The sequence below is a fragment of the Carassius auratus genome, chromosome 3 (assembly GCF_003368295.1).
Source record: "Carassius auratus strain Wakin chromosome 3, ASM336829v1, whole genome shotgun sequence".
Classification (NCBI taxonomy): Eukaryota; Metazoa; Chordata; class Actinopteri; order Cypriniformes; family Cyprinidae; genus Carassius; species Carassius auratus.
Genome location: NC_039245.1, coordinates 28423990 through 28441619, shown reverse-complemented (window position 1 = coordinate 28441619; position 17630 = coordinate 28423990). Strand labels below are relative to the sequence as shown.

Below are 17630 nucleotides of genomic sequence, written 5' to 3'. Positions count from 1 at the left end.
CTTTGAGGAGTGGTGACATTGGTTAGAGGGATCCACACACCCCTTCATTGTACTCACCAACCACAAAAACTTGGAATATCTCCATTCAGCTAAACGCTTGAATCCACGTCAGGCCAGGTGGGCACTGTTCTTTACACAATTTAACTTCTCTGTGACCTACCGCCCAGGATCCAAAAATACGAAGGCTGATGCTCTATCCCGCCAAACGGAGGAATCGGTTCACACCACCCTTTCTGAGAATATCATCCCAGAGAGTCTGCTCGTAGCCCCAGTGCAATGGGATATCCTGACAGAAATGTAACAATTTAACAGTCAAGAACCACCTCAGGGCAAATGTCCAGCCAACCTCATCTATGTCCCCGAGACCCTACGCAAACAACTCATGACCCAGGTACACACGACACCCAGCTCAGGTCATCCTGGAATCACAGTCATGACACAACTTCTTCGAAACCGCTTCTGGTGGCCCACTCTGTTAACTGATACGAGCACATTCATTCGCATCTGCACCAACTGCAACATGTCAAAGACTCCCCGACAAGTACCAGCCGGCCTCCTGACTCCACTACACACACCACAATTAACTTGGTCACACATTGCTATTGACTTAATCACTGACTTATCCAATTCACAGGGTAACACCACTATATTCACCATCATTGACGTTTCTCTAAAACCTGCCGTCTTATTCCCCTACCTAAACTACCAACATCCTTGGAAACTGCCGAACTTCTCTGCAATCAAGTATTCAGGTTCTATGGCCCCGAGGATTTTGTTAGATCGAGGACCACAATTCACTTCACGAGTCTGGACAGCGTTCTTCAATCATCTCAATGTCAGCCGGATATCACCCGGAATCCAACAGACAAACGGAACGTCTCAATCAAGAGGTTATCCGGTTCTTAAGGTCAACTGAATGGAGCCGGTATTTGTTCTGGACAGAACCCCCGGCATCAGTTGCATCCTCGCTTCAGGAGCCGCTTGCAGGGGAGGGACTCTGTTACAGAGGAGGTTCCTGTACCGCCTCCCTTGCACCACCAGAGGGAGCCATCGCCCGAATATTAGTTTTACTATGAACTCCATTTCCCACAAGGCCTCACACCTGGGACTAATTACACTTACACCTGCACCTCATTTCCACACTCATATGAGCTGCTCACATACACACACTCATTGCGAAGTCTTGATTTGCCCTGGCTGTCAGTTCTGAGCATTATTACCCATGTTTTGTTTTCTTCTCTTGACCCTGGACTGTTTCACGTTATTGACTGTTCTCTGCCTGCCTCGACTTTCTGCCTGATTACCCGACTCTGTCTCTGCTTCGCCCCCATTGCTCAGTTTGCTGTCGTTTGACCCCGTCTGTTTGAATATCCCAAATAAAGAGCTGCAAATGGATCAAACTCCATCTGGTTCTTTGCAACACCTGGCATATGTTATATAGCACTTTTGGCCATTTTTTTACAGATATGCGCAAACTCAAATAATTTCGAAAATGTTGTTGTGTATACGTGAAACTTTTTAAAAACAAATTTTTTTGTCTACATTGTTGTTGTGTAAATGTTGTACTTAAAAAAGTTACTATTTAATGCCGCGTTTCCACCGAAATTACCCGGAACATTTGTACCAGGAACTTTTTTTCCCAGGAACTTTTTTCCCCCCAGACCTGTTGCTTTCTGCGTTTCCACCACAGTGTAAAGTACCGGGTAGATTAGGCAAATAGACTGGTGACGTAGGTCTGCGCGTTTCTCAATACAAAGTACCGCTGATTTAAAAAAAAAAGAAAAAAGGTACGCTGATTTTGGACGTGCATCATCGGTAGTTAGTTCTGACTTCGTGCATTTGACTGGGGAGTGTGATGTCAGCGACGACACGAATCCTGTAATTTTCCTCTCTGTATATTTAAAATAAAACGAAATAGGATATAAAATACCACTGCCTCCTTTGGTTTTCATTTAAGCATAATAACAGCTGCGGAAATGTACTTAGTTCAGGGATATGTGTATATGCAGCCATTACAATGAAACGAAATATTATATTTATAATATTATATTATAATATTTTATTTTCATTTTAACATATAGATAAATTGAATGCAGACCAAAGAAAACCTGTTAGATTTACCCCGCAGCTGAATTATGTTATGTTTAACCACTAAAGAGACATCAGAGCCAGCGGCACATATCAGAAGGTCTATCCCAGGAGAGGCTGCTCTCTGCGGATACATGAGGACTGAGCTTCCGCTGATCGAGTGGAGCTCACCGTCTACGAGATCGGCGAAATACATTTTTAAATAGGCGCTGTCTTTATAAATAAACCATAGATTTGAGTTTTAAACAACTACATTCTCGCCTGAAATACTTTTAAAATTATATTTCATGACACAATAAGAGTAATATTTGAAAATGATCCAAATAAATGGTGTTTGAACTCAACCAATGCTGCGTGAACTCAGATCGCTTTGGCTACTGTTATTTTCCCCTCAGTATATTTACAATAAAACTAAATAGGATATAAAATACCACTGCCTCCTTTCGTTTTCATTTAAACATAATAACAGCTGCAGAAATGTACTTAGTTCAGGGATATGTGTAATGTTATGTACAGCCATTGCAATGAAACGAAATATTATATAGACTTGCCTTTTTTATTTTTATTTTAACATATAGATAAATTGAATACAGACCAAAGAAAACCTGTTAGATTTACCCCGCAGCTGAATTATATTTTATGTTTAACCACTGAAGAGACATCAGAGCCAGCGGCACATTTCAGAAGATCTATCCGAGATGAGGCTGCTCTCTGCGGATACATGAGGACTGAGCTCCCGCTGATCGAGTGGAGCTCACCGTCTCAGAGATCGGCGAAACACATTTTTAAATAGGCACTGTCTTTATAAATAAACCACAGATTTGAGTTTTAAACAACTACATTCTCGCCTGAAATACTTTTAAAATTACATTTCATGACACAATAAGAGTCAAGCACAGATGAAGGTCTAGCCTCTAGCCTTTCCAGTGTCCGTACCATAAATTTCCAAATGACCTCCCCTTTTTAAGGCACTCTTCACATTTCACACTCAAACCAGAAAAAGAACACAAGAGCATGGAGAGAGAAGACGGACTGTTTAATGAAGCTCTAGTGAGATGAAAATAAGAAAAACTGGCCTTTTGAAATCTTGCAAGCCAAATTCATATTCTATTTCAACTGGAGCCAAGAGAGCAGCAGTGGCAGCAGCAGCGCACAGGGCAGCGGTGCAGCCCAGGCCTAGACAGAAAACTGTTTATTGTGCAGAAATGTACGGAGGAACGGTTTTACTGGAATCCGTTCATTGCGTGGGAGTTGGGAGTGAACTTGGATCGGACACAGAGGGACAGATTAGGCTTATTTTGTCAGTGGGCGAACCACATGAAAGCACCAAACGCACCATTATTATGGTAACATAAGTTCTCATGCTAATAATTATTTGGCTAAATAGATTCTTGCATCAAGTCTTTTGCCTGAAGGAACAAGCTTATCCCTCGATTGTTATTCCTCGCTTTTGATATTTGGGAATTATGGTGTTAATGGCTTCAGTAATCTTCTTTCCATATAAAGCATCTCTTTAGTTCGAGGGAAACATTACACTGTAGCTATGAGGTCTTGACTTTATCCTAATGTCTTTCTGCTGGATAACTGTACCGTTATGGACCAAAAATATATGTAATGGTTATATGGGACATTAGGGAATCTTCAGAAATGATGGATCAATGCACAGGTTAACAGTTAATAACAGTTTCTACCAACACCATGGGTTACTACAGTATATAATAATAGTAAAAATGTGATAACTTCACTTCAGAACCTACAGGCATACAAAAAAGAAAGAACAAAAAAATAAATAAATTACCACAAGTTTTTTACATTTACTGTAGAAAATGTAAGTTTTATTTGCAGAACACTTGGTGTTCCAAGTGGATGCTTGCATTTTACAATAAATGAAATTGTCTAGATTCTCTAGGTCTCAACATTTTTAAATGCAAGTCTACACAATACAAAAACTGTAAGTCTGATCAATAAGGAAGAAAATTACACACCCATGATTGAGAAGGTACCAGAAATGAAGAGACCCAAAACATTAAGAGCTATCTTTGATATAAGGTATGAAGTTATTTAAATACATAACAAAAAAGACACTTGTAAATAAAATAATTTAATCAGACAGCCTGGCTCAAATCTGAAGAACATTAAAAGTAAGCCAGCCACATCATGATACAAGTATTGGTGTATGATCTGTTACTTGATCAGATTACTTTAGTAGTGTGCACTAATGAAATTTGCTACTAAATTTACACCACAAAATCCAAGTTAAAACAGTAAAAGTAATAAAAACTGTAACTATGGTGTTTTGGTGGCTACTATGGAAAATGTTTGAAAGAGAACCAACAGTTTATTTTAGCATGAAACTAAATCTGAAACAGCTAAATGTGAGCTGTACTGTTTTCATATGCACATGAACAAAAATGAATAACGCAACAACTCTCATACACATATCCATATGATGGCGATGGTGAAAGGAGCAAAGCTTGTTTGGATAACACCTTGCCTCATTATTAGCTGGAGAGCTTCAAACACTTGGGAGATTAAAGGTCAGTCAAAGACGAGCTGGATATCCAAAATGCTAATTAAAAACACTTCAGTACAGTCCAAGCTCAGAGCCGGAGCTGAGATTACTCTTGACAATGTATGACATGGTATGGATTTAATTGGCACATTTCACATTCAATTACACAGCTTTGGGCACATCTGGGAGATGTCTGTTGATGGCATAGGTTAGTACGTGCTTCAGAAGTTCAAAGGACACTTGCCTATATATTTTTGAAATGCCTTATGGGATGCGACAACGGCAGCATTCTTTCACGGTTATTCTTCCAAGGTCAAGCACACATATTAAAGAATACATTTTCAAGAGTTTTCACATTCCTCCATCATTTCTATGACCTCAAAATGAACAAAAATAAAAATGGCTTCAAATAAAATTTAGTTTTAGATGGTATATTGTAAAAATTAAAACCTTTACAATCCACCTGCAATTAAACTGAAACAGCAGTAACTTTAGACTGAACCAGGTGACCAATTCTCAGTACTAACTAACTATTAACTATGACTTTTGCCCTAGTAAACTGCTAATTTGCTGCTTATTAATAGTTAGTAGGGTAGTTGTTAAGGTTAGGTATAGGGTCGGATTAAGGGATATAGAGTATGGTCATGCAGAACAAGGCATTAATATAGTAAACAGCCAATATGTTAATAATATGCACGATAATAAGCAACTAGTTAATAGTAAGAATTGGTCCTTGAAGTAAAGTGTTACCCTCCTGAACTTTTTAAAAATGAAACCAGTAAATATAAACTAGAAAAAAAACAACAACTAAAAACTAAACTAAAATTAACAATAAGAGTGACAACTAAAACAAAATGAAATTGAAAATACAAATTGAAAATAAAATCAAAACTACATGTAACTCAATGATGCTACTTTTAAGTTTCTGTTTTTGTCCTTTTGGGAGGACTGTTCCTAACAAGAGTGCTTACAAGAAGAGTAAGCAAACAGAGCCCTGCACTCTTTGGTGTGGAGGAGGCGCATTTAATGTGTATTAAACAAAGACATGTTCCCACCAAATGCTAGTGGGAAACAAGAGAGAGGAAAAACTATGTTTATCCAGTGAATGCCAATTTTGTGCCTCGGAAAAGGAATGAATCATCAGTGGCCCTCTCAGAGGTTATTTAGAAATGGGAAAACGCCTGTGAACTCTTTTTCTCTCACACTCAAAGTGTGCTCTTTTGATGTCAAGCATTGTGTAATTTAATAGGTCTGTGTTTTCACACAACATCTGCTTGTCAACCTGACATTCAGCGCTCTGTGTTGTGGAAGAACTGGAATAAAGAGTGAGCGTTTGAGCTGGGTAATGAGAGGCAATTATGACAGCCAAAAACCTCACAGTGAACAGTGCATTTTCACAACATCTACAGTGTTTGAAGAGTTCAGCTCTGTGTTAATCTTACACACAGAGAAGAAAGAAGGTTATTCTTCTAAACCCGAGCGAGTGTAATGACTTTGAGGCTGAGCAGATTAAATCTAATGTTTAACACATGGCAAAGGCGGCCTCAGTAACACACATGATGGGATATAGAGGAGAGATAAGCGCTCAGACACCCTCAGAACACCCACTAGACCTGAGTGTGAAATCACGGCCAGGAACAGAGAGTGGGCAACAAGTGTTGAGTACAAGTATTATCAGGGGGAACAAAATCAAATGCATGTGTCCAACAGCTCAGAGCGCAAGTTGTGTTATGAAGGCTGAGGGAAAAATGTGTTGAGAAAACCACTCTAACACTGAGGTTTGCCAAGCTTCTAATTACAGTTCATAACAGACAAGGCAAGCAGGCTTGATAAAGTAATTATTTTCAGCACACCAGAAGTTATAAAAAAATGCATAAAAACAAATCGAATTATTATATATAAAAAAAAGTTAGTCAATGTGAGCGATCAAGAGGTAACGTATGGGTCATTTCTGTTATGCAGCAAATCGAATGTCCTCATTATATTTGGATCATTATTTCGACAAATTATGTCAAAACTGTTCAGGTGGCGTCCAAGAGTGCCTATATATAGTCCAACAGCACTGGGACTTTTCACTGTTAGAATCCTCTGTGTTTGTCCCCCAAAAAAAAAAAAAAAAACCCAGATGTAGTCTTTCTGTGATGCTAAACTATTACTCCCAAACAGCATAAGAACAGTAGAAATCTACATACAGTAGAAATACCCATGACTGCACACCATCACACAACTCCAACCACTTCATTAAGTTTGCAGATGACACGACTGTGGTGGGACTCATTAGCAGCAGAGATGAAACAAACTACAAGAGCGAGGTGAGCCGCCTTGCCGGATGGTGCAGTGACAACAATCTCTCTCTAAACATGGAGGAGACGAAGGAGATTGTTGTTAACTTCAGGAGAGCGCACACTCATGTACACCTTCTACAGAGGCACCATCGAGAGCATCCTGGCGAGCTGCATCACTGTGTGGTATGGTGCCTGCAAATTGTCCTGCCGAAAAACTCTACAATGCATAGTGAGAGCAGCTGAGAAGATCACTGGTTTGTTTCTACCCTCTGTCCAGGAAATTTACAGAACCCGCCTCACCTGTAAAGTCTGCAACACAGGTGATCCCACACACCTATCACCAACCTGTCCTCCAGCCAATACGCTATATTGGTTATAGGTCGTTTGTCCAAATCCCTGAAATACGACCCATCAGAGCGTATATTACCATTGCGCCCCATCGGCAAAATGTAATTTACTTAAATATAGGTCGTAATAAAGTGCTTTGACAAACGACCTATATGGTCGTTTTTGTTGGAGGACAGGCTCCCCATCACACAGCTTCTTCAGTCTGCTGCCATCAGGGAGGAGACTGCGGAGTCTCCAGGCCAGGACCAGCAGACTGAAGGACAGCTTCATCCACCAGGCTGTCAGGAAGCTGAACTCCCTCCCGATTTTTGATTCTCTGTATGTATGTGCTGTACATGTGGAAGAATTGACAATAAAGCAGACTTGAGAGCCTATCTATCTATCTATCTGTACTGAATAGCAGGAAATTCTGTTATTCCTTCCTTTTAAGCTTCCCCTAGGACATTCAAACAATCATGTTTACCTGTGCAGACATGGCCAACTTCTGATCATATTCCTTCTCAAGATGCTTCGACCTGCTGTTGGTCTGTAATGAAAGAGAACACAGGAGAGGAGGGTGTTAGAAACAAAGGGTGCAGACACATGACACCGAATCAGCTGGCAGAAAGCACCGCAAGTCGCTTTGCCGTGACCTCTGCAACTGGCAGGCATGTTGGCATGCGTGTGGCTGGAGCTCTGGGCTCAGGGCCAGGCCTGACACCACTACAGCACACAGGCCTTTCATCAGAAGCCAACTTATCACCAGGAAGAGAGAGAACAATATCCCACCCTTATCAACAAAAAATAAAATTATATGGAAAAAAACACCAAGCTTGTAAGAGCAAGAACATGAAAAGCAACAAAAAACGGAGAGATAAATGATAATATATATATCAAACAAACTGATATTAGTAAAAGAAAAAGGAGTTTACTGCTGGTTGCTTTGTTGACGATATAAGTAGCAATCCACTACTGTGATGCTTCCAACCCATCATAAACCTGTAAAGATAGGAATTGAACATTTTGCCTCATCCAAGGAGGTCTAATATAGGGTAAGATGAGCCACCCAGCTTCTCTTTTTCATAGATAGCAGAAAAGTTCTTCTCAACACATACCTAGATATTGAGCTATCCATTAGCATTCTCATTCCTCTCAGTGTCAGTTGCCTGGCTGGTGCACAAAGATCTGAATATGTCATGTGACTGATCACCCTACAGTATATTAGAACTCCTTACTCCAGACAAGAAAATTTCATGTTAAGAACCCTCTAAACACATTTGTGGCTTATATGTGGCTTGCAAAAAAAAAAAAAAAATAGATTTCCCGGGAATACATAATAATTTTTTAAATCTTGTGAAAATCCACACAAGGTTGACGACACTGCTTCCACACCAACACAACTAACTGAACTCAACTTTTTATGTTAAAGCTCTAGTTTGAAAAGCCTTCAGTAATATATGTAAAGTGATCACATGCACTTGCAGGTGAAGTCTATGTTGAGATTGATGCTATTGATGAAGTGGGCCGGAGGCATCAAAACATGAGCTACTACTAAAACACACACACACACACACGCATGCACGCACACACACACACACACACACACACACACACACACACACACACACACACACACACACACACACACACACACACACACACACACACACATACACACAGACCAGCAAACCCACAAGCAGATCCAAGCCGGGCCCTCTCTCTCTCAACCTGTCAGTCACTGTATACCCCCTCGAGCCTTTCAGACTGACGAGAGAAACAAAGCAACTCTAGCATCTATAAAAAGGATATTTATTGTTTTTTGCTGCTTGGTTGCCATAGAGACCTTATGTTTCCTTAATTCTGCCAGTGGGTATTGAGGAACATTGTGTGATTAACATTTTGAATGGCAAATATGTGCCTTTACGAATTTCTTCTTAAAACAACATTTACACTGAAAACTCATCTTTGCCTTAATGTGTCTACATATTATAAAGACATCATTTCTTTTAAACACAAAAAGTGTTCCTTTCAGCTAGATCTGGCTCTTTTCTATAGAATGAATATGCATGAGTTAAGATAATGCCAAGATTTGACATCCATTCCCAAATTTTGGATCAAAGTTTGTATCTATTCCTAACACAAAGCATCCATCCATCCATCCATCCTCCAAACTGCTTGTCCTGTGTCAGGCAGAGAAACATATTGGACAGATGGCCAGTCCATAAAAGGACTCACACAAAGCTAAAAGAATGTAAGACTTGGAACATAGTTCACAAATTAAATGGTACTTTTATTTGATGCAATACCTGGTAACTATATAATTTCATTGTATGGAAGAGCACAACATGTATATTCTGCTTAACATCTCTTTTAATGTTCTATGAAAGTCAACACGAATAAATGATGACACAATTTTCATAAAAAACAAAAACAAGAACAAATCTAATACTAATCCTGTATTGTGCCAACACTGATCTAAGAACAGAGGATCTGATAAACAGACGGTGCTTAATGGATCTGCACTGATATACACAAGTTATGGAAAAACACAAACACTAAGAAAACTGAAAAGTGAAGCTAGAAAATATCTGTATTTTGCCAAAGGCATCTTAGAGCTAAAGGCGCTTTAGCTTCTGTGAGGTGCTGCAATCGCTTCACAATATTGCCGGTGTGAGTCCATGACTTTTGAAGTGTGTACGCTGTATTTGAACGTCAATGTATTTGAAAGCACAAAGCATGCAGCACTAAGCCGAAATGCATTAATCAAATTCTGGAGCTGAACAATCACAACACTCACCCTTCCAATCATACACATTAAAACAGAAGGAAAATAAACAGCAATACACATACCTACAAGGATAATATGAAATGTAATTATTATTACAAAAAAAAAAAAAAAAACCTTCGGAACAATTAGGCTTGCTAGTGTAACAAGGCTGGCAGGGATTTCTCCACATTTTTGCAGTATGTGTGTTCAGAGATTTTTAGGGATTGCTACATTGGAATGTGTTGCTTGGAAAGGAAGACTTTTTTGTAAACATGGTTTTAAAAGGAACGGGCATTCTCATGTATCCAAACTGCCTTGGGTTGAGTGGTTCCTGGTGTTGGGGAAAGAGATTGTGTGTACACAAACTTAAAGGATCAGTTCTCCCAGAAATAAGAATTGTCCTTACCCTCATGTTGTTTTCAAATCAGAATGAGGTGTACTTTTTAATACAGTAAAAGCAAATTGAGACCAGGGGTCATCAAACTCCAGAAGAACAAATAAATAAATAAATAAATAATAATAATAATAATAATATACAGGCTGACGTGCGAGTAAGAAATAAATGCAAGCTAGACAAGTCAATGCACGCCAGTGGCTTACCTCAAGCAAGTCTGATCACATTACCAAATAGTACCCATTAAAGATTATTTTACTCTGAAACTATATAGTACATAAATAAGAAAAGAAAAATCATACTCAACATTGTGACAGTTGTAGAAACCTTGCATTACAAGACAAACCACTATAACAAGAGGGAAAATTATATTTCACATTTGTATAACTTCAGGATATGTAATAAGTCATAAATAAGAATAAGTCAGTTATGAATAAGTCATAATGACTATAATGCTGGTCACTGTGTTTTCAGTGCATTGAAAAAAGAGCTGTGGGAATATTCTAATAAACATCTCCTCTTGCGTTACTCTGAAAAAAAGTCACATTATTTGGTGCAATGCAATGTGTTTATGTGGTTTAAGGTATGTATATATTCGTTCATGTTCATTATGCACTATAGTAGTAAAGAGAAAGATTAAATAGGCTACTTGCCTATAGAACTGAGGCGCTAAAGCGACTACACCTGCCGCATTAAAGACCACCAAAACTGTATTTATTGTTTGTATTTTGTTATGAATTTTGAATAATTTTAAAGCTGATACTTTGTTTATTAAAAAGTAACAATGCACAAAGCTTTGTGCGCTTCAAATAATAAAGTTTACACATTAACAGAACACAGCATAGATAGACTAAGCTCTTGTTAAGAAGGAGCCATATTATTAATGATTATAAATGAGATCTCTCTCTCTCACGCTGCAACTGAGCTGTGTTTATCAGGTGTACGTCAGCACTGCAGTGCCCGCAGAGATGAGGACTGTTTGAAAAAAAATGTTCCACTAAAACTTTGATGCGAATCGTCTCGCAGAACCTGATTTTACCAAGTGAGACATGTTCCTGGGACAACATCGTTGTTGACCCTGGAACAACATTGTGATTAACCAATCAGATTTGAAGAACCAGTTTATAGATTTTGTGAAGTTTACGCTTAAAATCAGTGTTTGGTGCTTGTACATCAGTGTCATTCATCTATCATATCCTCTGATTTTAGGGATTACTCATGGTTAAGGTTAGGTTTAGGTGTAGGGATATGGTTAAGAATATATTTTTGGAGTAAAATGTTGTTCCAGGGTCAACAAAATATGTTGACCTAGGAACACATCGAACTTGGCAAAATCAGGACGTGCACATCGTCTCAGTTTAATACATGAACATAGCAAATGATGCGATCCCAAAAAAATCAGAATAAAAGGCATTAGATGCACGTTTTTTAGTTATTACATGTAAATACATAGGCCTAATCACCAGTGGTGACTTCACATGCAATGTAAAATTTTTGGTCGACCATTTTAGTCGCAGTTTGGAGCCCTGGTTATTGGGCAGGGTTCTGTCACACCTCTGTTAGCAGGTGGACTGGCAGTAGGGATCAGGGAATACAGCCATTAATGCGTCTGCGTGAGGATTTAGGCTGCCAGGGAGTTGGTTGGCCTCTCATGCTCTAAGTTGGGACCTCCTGTGGTTCATCCCATTTGATGACCTTGGCTGCTGATTTGCTGCCAGGGTCAACACTACAAAGGCCAGCTTAGGCATTCAATAAGAGCCTTTTATTTGGCTGGTGACCCTAGAGCCGCCATCTCCATCGGGTGGTGTGCCTTCTGCCTTCTGATGAGGGGTGGGCAACTTTCTTCATGTCAGCTTTATCAATAATTCGTAAGTGTGGAGAGGTGACCTGGAAATAATGGCAAACCTTCAACTTCATAGCTGTTGACCATCCACTTTGAGCATCAAACACTGACTGCTTCACACCACTATCCATCATTGTCTTTTAGCTGGAGGACCAGAAAAGAGCTGAGATTCCAGAGTGATCACTCAATACCAATCAAGCTCCTGCTGACATGTGGTCTTTGTCTGGTTTGTCTAGCACTTCATTTGTGTCTTTTTGTTGATAGGTGGATGATGGTCTGATCCACAAATGGAAAGCCCACAGACTGTCTGCTTCATGTCGCACTCAATAAATGCAAGAACTTTCATAAAATTGCAAGCTGCAGTCAGACTATGTGAACTTTGTGGTATTGGCTCTGTAACAAAGTATATCCAATATCATTACATGGATCTCTGGAATCGGTCAATCACAGTATTCAACCGTAATTGTTCTGAACAATGACCATTGTGCAGGGTTTCATAGTACATTGTGAAAAATGATGATAATTCTAATGCTAAAGTTACCTTACTCTACATGGAGAAAAATTTTTTTAACGCAATTTTACTGTAAAATGTTAATGTACTGCTTGTGGAAGTAAGCAAGATGAAGCCATCCTAAAAAAAATGTACAGTAAAAAAAAACAAAAAAAAAAAAAAAAAAAAAACATACATTTACATTCCCAGAATCCTATGTGCATGTATCTATTATACAACTATATCTAGCCTTTGGAAAAGCAACTTGTGAGGATTGTGTGGCCTTTTCTTTACTGTGTTTGTAAGGTGGTTGTCAGTACATTATAAATGTAAAAACATTTTTTTTATATAATTTGGTATATTTACATTATTATTATTATTATTATTATTATTATTATTATTATTATTATTATTATTATTATTATTATTATTCTCTATGAAGAATTTTTATTTGGAAAGTATACTTTGTAAAGTAATGTATAATTAGCTGGTCATTATCATGAAACAAACCATTTATTATGCCAATAATGTAGATCACCATTGGTTCCTTTTGCAATAACAACCAGCTGACTGTGCATTATGCCAAGATTTAAGTGTTCCTGGTGAAAATAAAATAATCTGGTATATGGAAAGCTCTCTCCACAGCTCTACACTTCCTTTTTCAGTGTCACCGACTTTACCAGCCATCCTTGGGGGGTGGGTGGGTGGGGGGACGGAATGGCATAACTTTCATCTCAACAGAAGAAAGAAAAATAGAATCACCAAATCCATCCACATGCCTGGCTGGTCTAAATCTGATTTTCTGCCATTAAGCTCCATTTCCCTCTCTCGATCTGCCACTCCGAGGTGATGGGGAGGTGTCTTTGATCATATTCTCCCACTGTTTTGCTCTCTGTAATCCATGACCAAAAATAATGGGATTTGGTGTATCTCCAAATGGCAGAGAAACCAGTTGACAGAAATTAATAAGTTTGCAGGGACAAACACAAACAATGACAACAACATCCCCCAAATGCCACCATCTTCCATCAGGAGTGAAAAAGAGAGAGAAAATATGAATCATAATGTTAAACTGAGACTAAAAATGGTGGTGACATTAACAAAAATAAAGTTGAAATGAGGCAACATCCAAACTTTGGGCAGAATGACAACTGACATGCGCGCCGTGGGGGAGCTGGGTGTTTTGATGTGTCTTTGAAGTGAGCAAGTGTTTACTGCGTTCTCCAAGACAGCAGCAACCATGTTCTCAGAGCCTGATTCGCTCTAATCCCTCCCGTCACTGCTCAATGGAAATCTTGTACCAATGCCACATCCTTTTTAGTCAACAGGTGCGTTTCATTATGCAATGTGTACATGCAATAATCTTGACGAGTTTCTAAACTGAGCAAAAGCTTTTATATGCAACAGACTCAAAATTTTTCATCGTGTTGTTGCCTATTGTTTGTGTTCACATTCTTACGCAAAATGTCCCGTCTGTTTCAATGTTACAATTTATGTGAGTTTAATAAAATTTTGGCTCTGCCAGGACAGCAGAGGTGGGTAGAGTACCCAGAAACTGTACTCAAGTAAAAGTAAAAGTACTTCTAGAAATATTTACTCAAGTAAAAGTAAAAGTACTAGTCTTGAACAGTTACTTGAGTAAGAGTAAAAGAGTATCGGATAAAAAATCTACTCAAGTAGTTAGTTACTAGTTACTTTGGGTCATATATATTGAGCCTATTTTTATTTATATATATAGATAAAATGTATGTAATGTATGTGTCTGTGTATAAATGTATATGTTTCATCAGCCTTTACTCCAAAGTATGTAATTTATTATAAAACCCTGTCTGTTTACTTAAGTAACAGATATAGGTGTCATGCCATAACATATTTTTAATACGACTGACTTTATATTAAATGTGAATTTAACATAAAAAGTTAATGTGATATAAATATTGCTACTAATCTGTCATTGTTCAGAAAGAGAGCAAATAACATTTACATTATTAAAGATCATTTTCACTGACAGTCTAGATTTCAATCACTCTCAGAAACTCCCATTAAAATCACTGAAACTGTTATCACTGCGAAATCATTATCTTAATAATAGATTCGTACACACATCTGCACTTTGTTGTTTCTGATGAGAGAATTCGCCAGAAAGAGGTATTCAGTCAGTGAGCGAGTGAAGGAAGCGCCGGCATTTTAGCGATGACTCATCGGAACACCTCTGATTGGCCATTGCATTCAAAAGCTCAACAGAACCGTCTGTGATTGGTTAATGTGCAGCGCTGTAAAAACGCGTCTGTCTCTGGCTCAGCGCCAGCAAGCGACCACAGATCTAAATTTAGCAGCTGATGTTATGACTTGCTGAACGTACTCGCACCGGTGTGATTTTATTAAAATTAATAATCTTATCTAATCTTAATCGTCTTTTTTGTCTTTTGGAAGCTGCATTCAACTTGACTCCCCTCTGTTATAAGCCACAGACATACAACAAACTAATGTCAGTGGTATGGTACTGTAATCGAATGTAGCCCAAGTTATTACCTGTTAAACAGTAGACAGCACACGCGTTCATCTAATAAGGATCTCCATCGCAAGCAAATAATAGCCTTTGTAGATTTGCTTTCAACTCAGTGCAGTTCCATAGCCCCGTTTTCAACGCTGCTGATGTTCTTAAACGTTACAACTCTGAGTGAACCGTTTCAGACGCTCAGCGCGTGCGGCAGGGAACTGTACGACTCATTCAAACTGATTCATGAACCAATTCACTCGTTTGCCAATTGGTTTGAGCAAGCCTTTGAACAGAGTTGACTCAAAAGAATGAATCATTCGCGAAGGGGCATCGCTCATTGCCCAGAGAAAAGTAGACGGCGCGTTTGGAATAAACTGAAGCATTTATAACATTTATTGCATTAAGATAAAGTAACGAGAGGAGCGTCGCCCACAGTAACGAAGTAAAAGTACAGATTTTTCCCAAAAAAATTTACTCAAGTAAGAGTATAAAGTACCCATCTTTAAACATACTCCGAAAAGTATTAGTTACCCCCAAAAATTACTCAAGTAAATGTAACGAAGTAAATGTAACTCGTTACTACCCACCTCTGCAGGACAGACAACAATTTTTATTTCCCTTTTCTACAAAACAAACAAAAATGAAACATACTGATCACAATGGGACAACACAATGATTGCCCCATAAATTTCCATTGTAAGTGCATTTGCTCATGCAAAATTATTTTCTGTGGCTGTCAACAGCATCTATGATGCTCACAAAAAAGTATTAAATTTACCCTTTGTTTTGTTTGGGAGAATCATTTCAAACTTCAGTATTTAACCTAAAACATTCCTTTGAGTTAAACTAGAAACAAGAGAGACAAAAGAAGGATTGACATCACTCTGGATTAAACTGTGGTAGGCATTTTGGGATAATTCTGGGATCTCTGTAATACTACTGTAGCTAGAAGTGAAAGTTTCTGGGAGGTGTTTGTGGATGGCAGGCAAACACTGTGTAAAAAGGAAGCAGGTGAAACATTCTGACAACTTCCTCCTGGATCATTCACAAACACACTTCATATGTATTTACATTTTATTTAATAGTGTAAAGTTGGTTGCATTCACCACACATGGTCTTTTGATTTGCCTGCGCTGCAGAGAAATGTCACAGAAAGCACTTTTCTAAGCAGTATCTCTCACAGTAGGTCTTCCACTCTTCTTTGTCACAGCGAGGACCCTGTAGCTGGAAACACAGATGCAGTGGCACAAGAGAATTACCATTTGTGTTATAATTACATTTTGTGTCATAAAAATTGTATATTCTGTACATCCTGGAATGTCAGGGATGAATACAAATTTCCAGGGGCTGTACATTCAATAAAATCGCTATATGCACTAGTTTCTGTGAATATTGAAGAGCAAAAAGTCTGCTATTTAAATATGTAGACTGCTTGTTCAGCGTGACTTGTCTACTACACATCCTCAAGCACACGTGACGTTTGTGGTGATCTCCAGAACTGCTTTGAGAGTCACTTCACCAGCATTGTTCATTTTAACAAAACTGTCATCAGATACACAAGATTTCAGGGACTAAAGGTTGTCATTACAACCTACAAAAATAAATGTTTGGTTTAACTTAAAGAAATGATATATTACTATTATACAGTAGAATGTTTATATCTATCGATTTATTTTTTAACTTTTGTTTTAATTTAAAAAATAAACCTCTGTTGTACAGCCCAAAATTAAAGGATTACGGTTTAAAATAAACCAGAAAAAAATAAAATAAATAGACAGCACAATTTCTGAAAAATGTAATTGGCCACTATTATTATTAACATATTAATAAATTATTATTAAATTGTTTCATGAATTTATTTTTTTATTATTATAGAAATGTTAAAATGTAATTAAACCATTATAATAGAATCCAGATTTATATATATATATATATATATATATATATATATATATATATATATATATATATATAAAAATGGAGAATACATGATTTGTATGTATACACACATTTTGTGTGTGTGTGTGTGTGTGTGTGTGTGTGTACAATTTATATAAATTATATACAAGAACATTATTTCCATATTATTTTATCAGTGAATAATAACCTACCTTTGGGACCACAAGGCTATTGTATGTCTTCTAAAGTAAGTTATAGTAACCTATTGTTTTGATTGTACAGTATGTCTATGTTCATTCTTGGAGGTTAGGCTGGAGTCTTTTATCAGGGCAGCCCCTTGAGCCTTTGGCTTTGAGACAAACAGAAAACAGAAAAGGGAACCATTCACATCCAGTTCAGCACCTTCTGTACAGCAGGGCTGGTCCACTTCGGTCTTGGAGGGCCATTGACCTGCAGATTTTAGCTCCAACCCTAATCAAACACACCTGCCTGTAGCTTTCTTGTAATCTTGAAGACACTGATTAG

At 38.1% G+C, this 17630-nt stretch overlaps 1 pseudogene; it reads right to left on the bottom strand.

Annotated features, from left to right (window-relative positions):
- The window catches only part of LOC113054528 (centrosomal protein of 112 kDa-like), a 160583-nt pseudogene that overhangs the window by 80975 nt on the left and 61978 nt on the right, over window positions 1-17630 (bottom strand).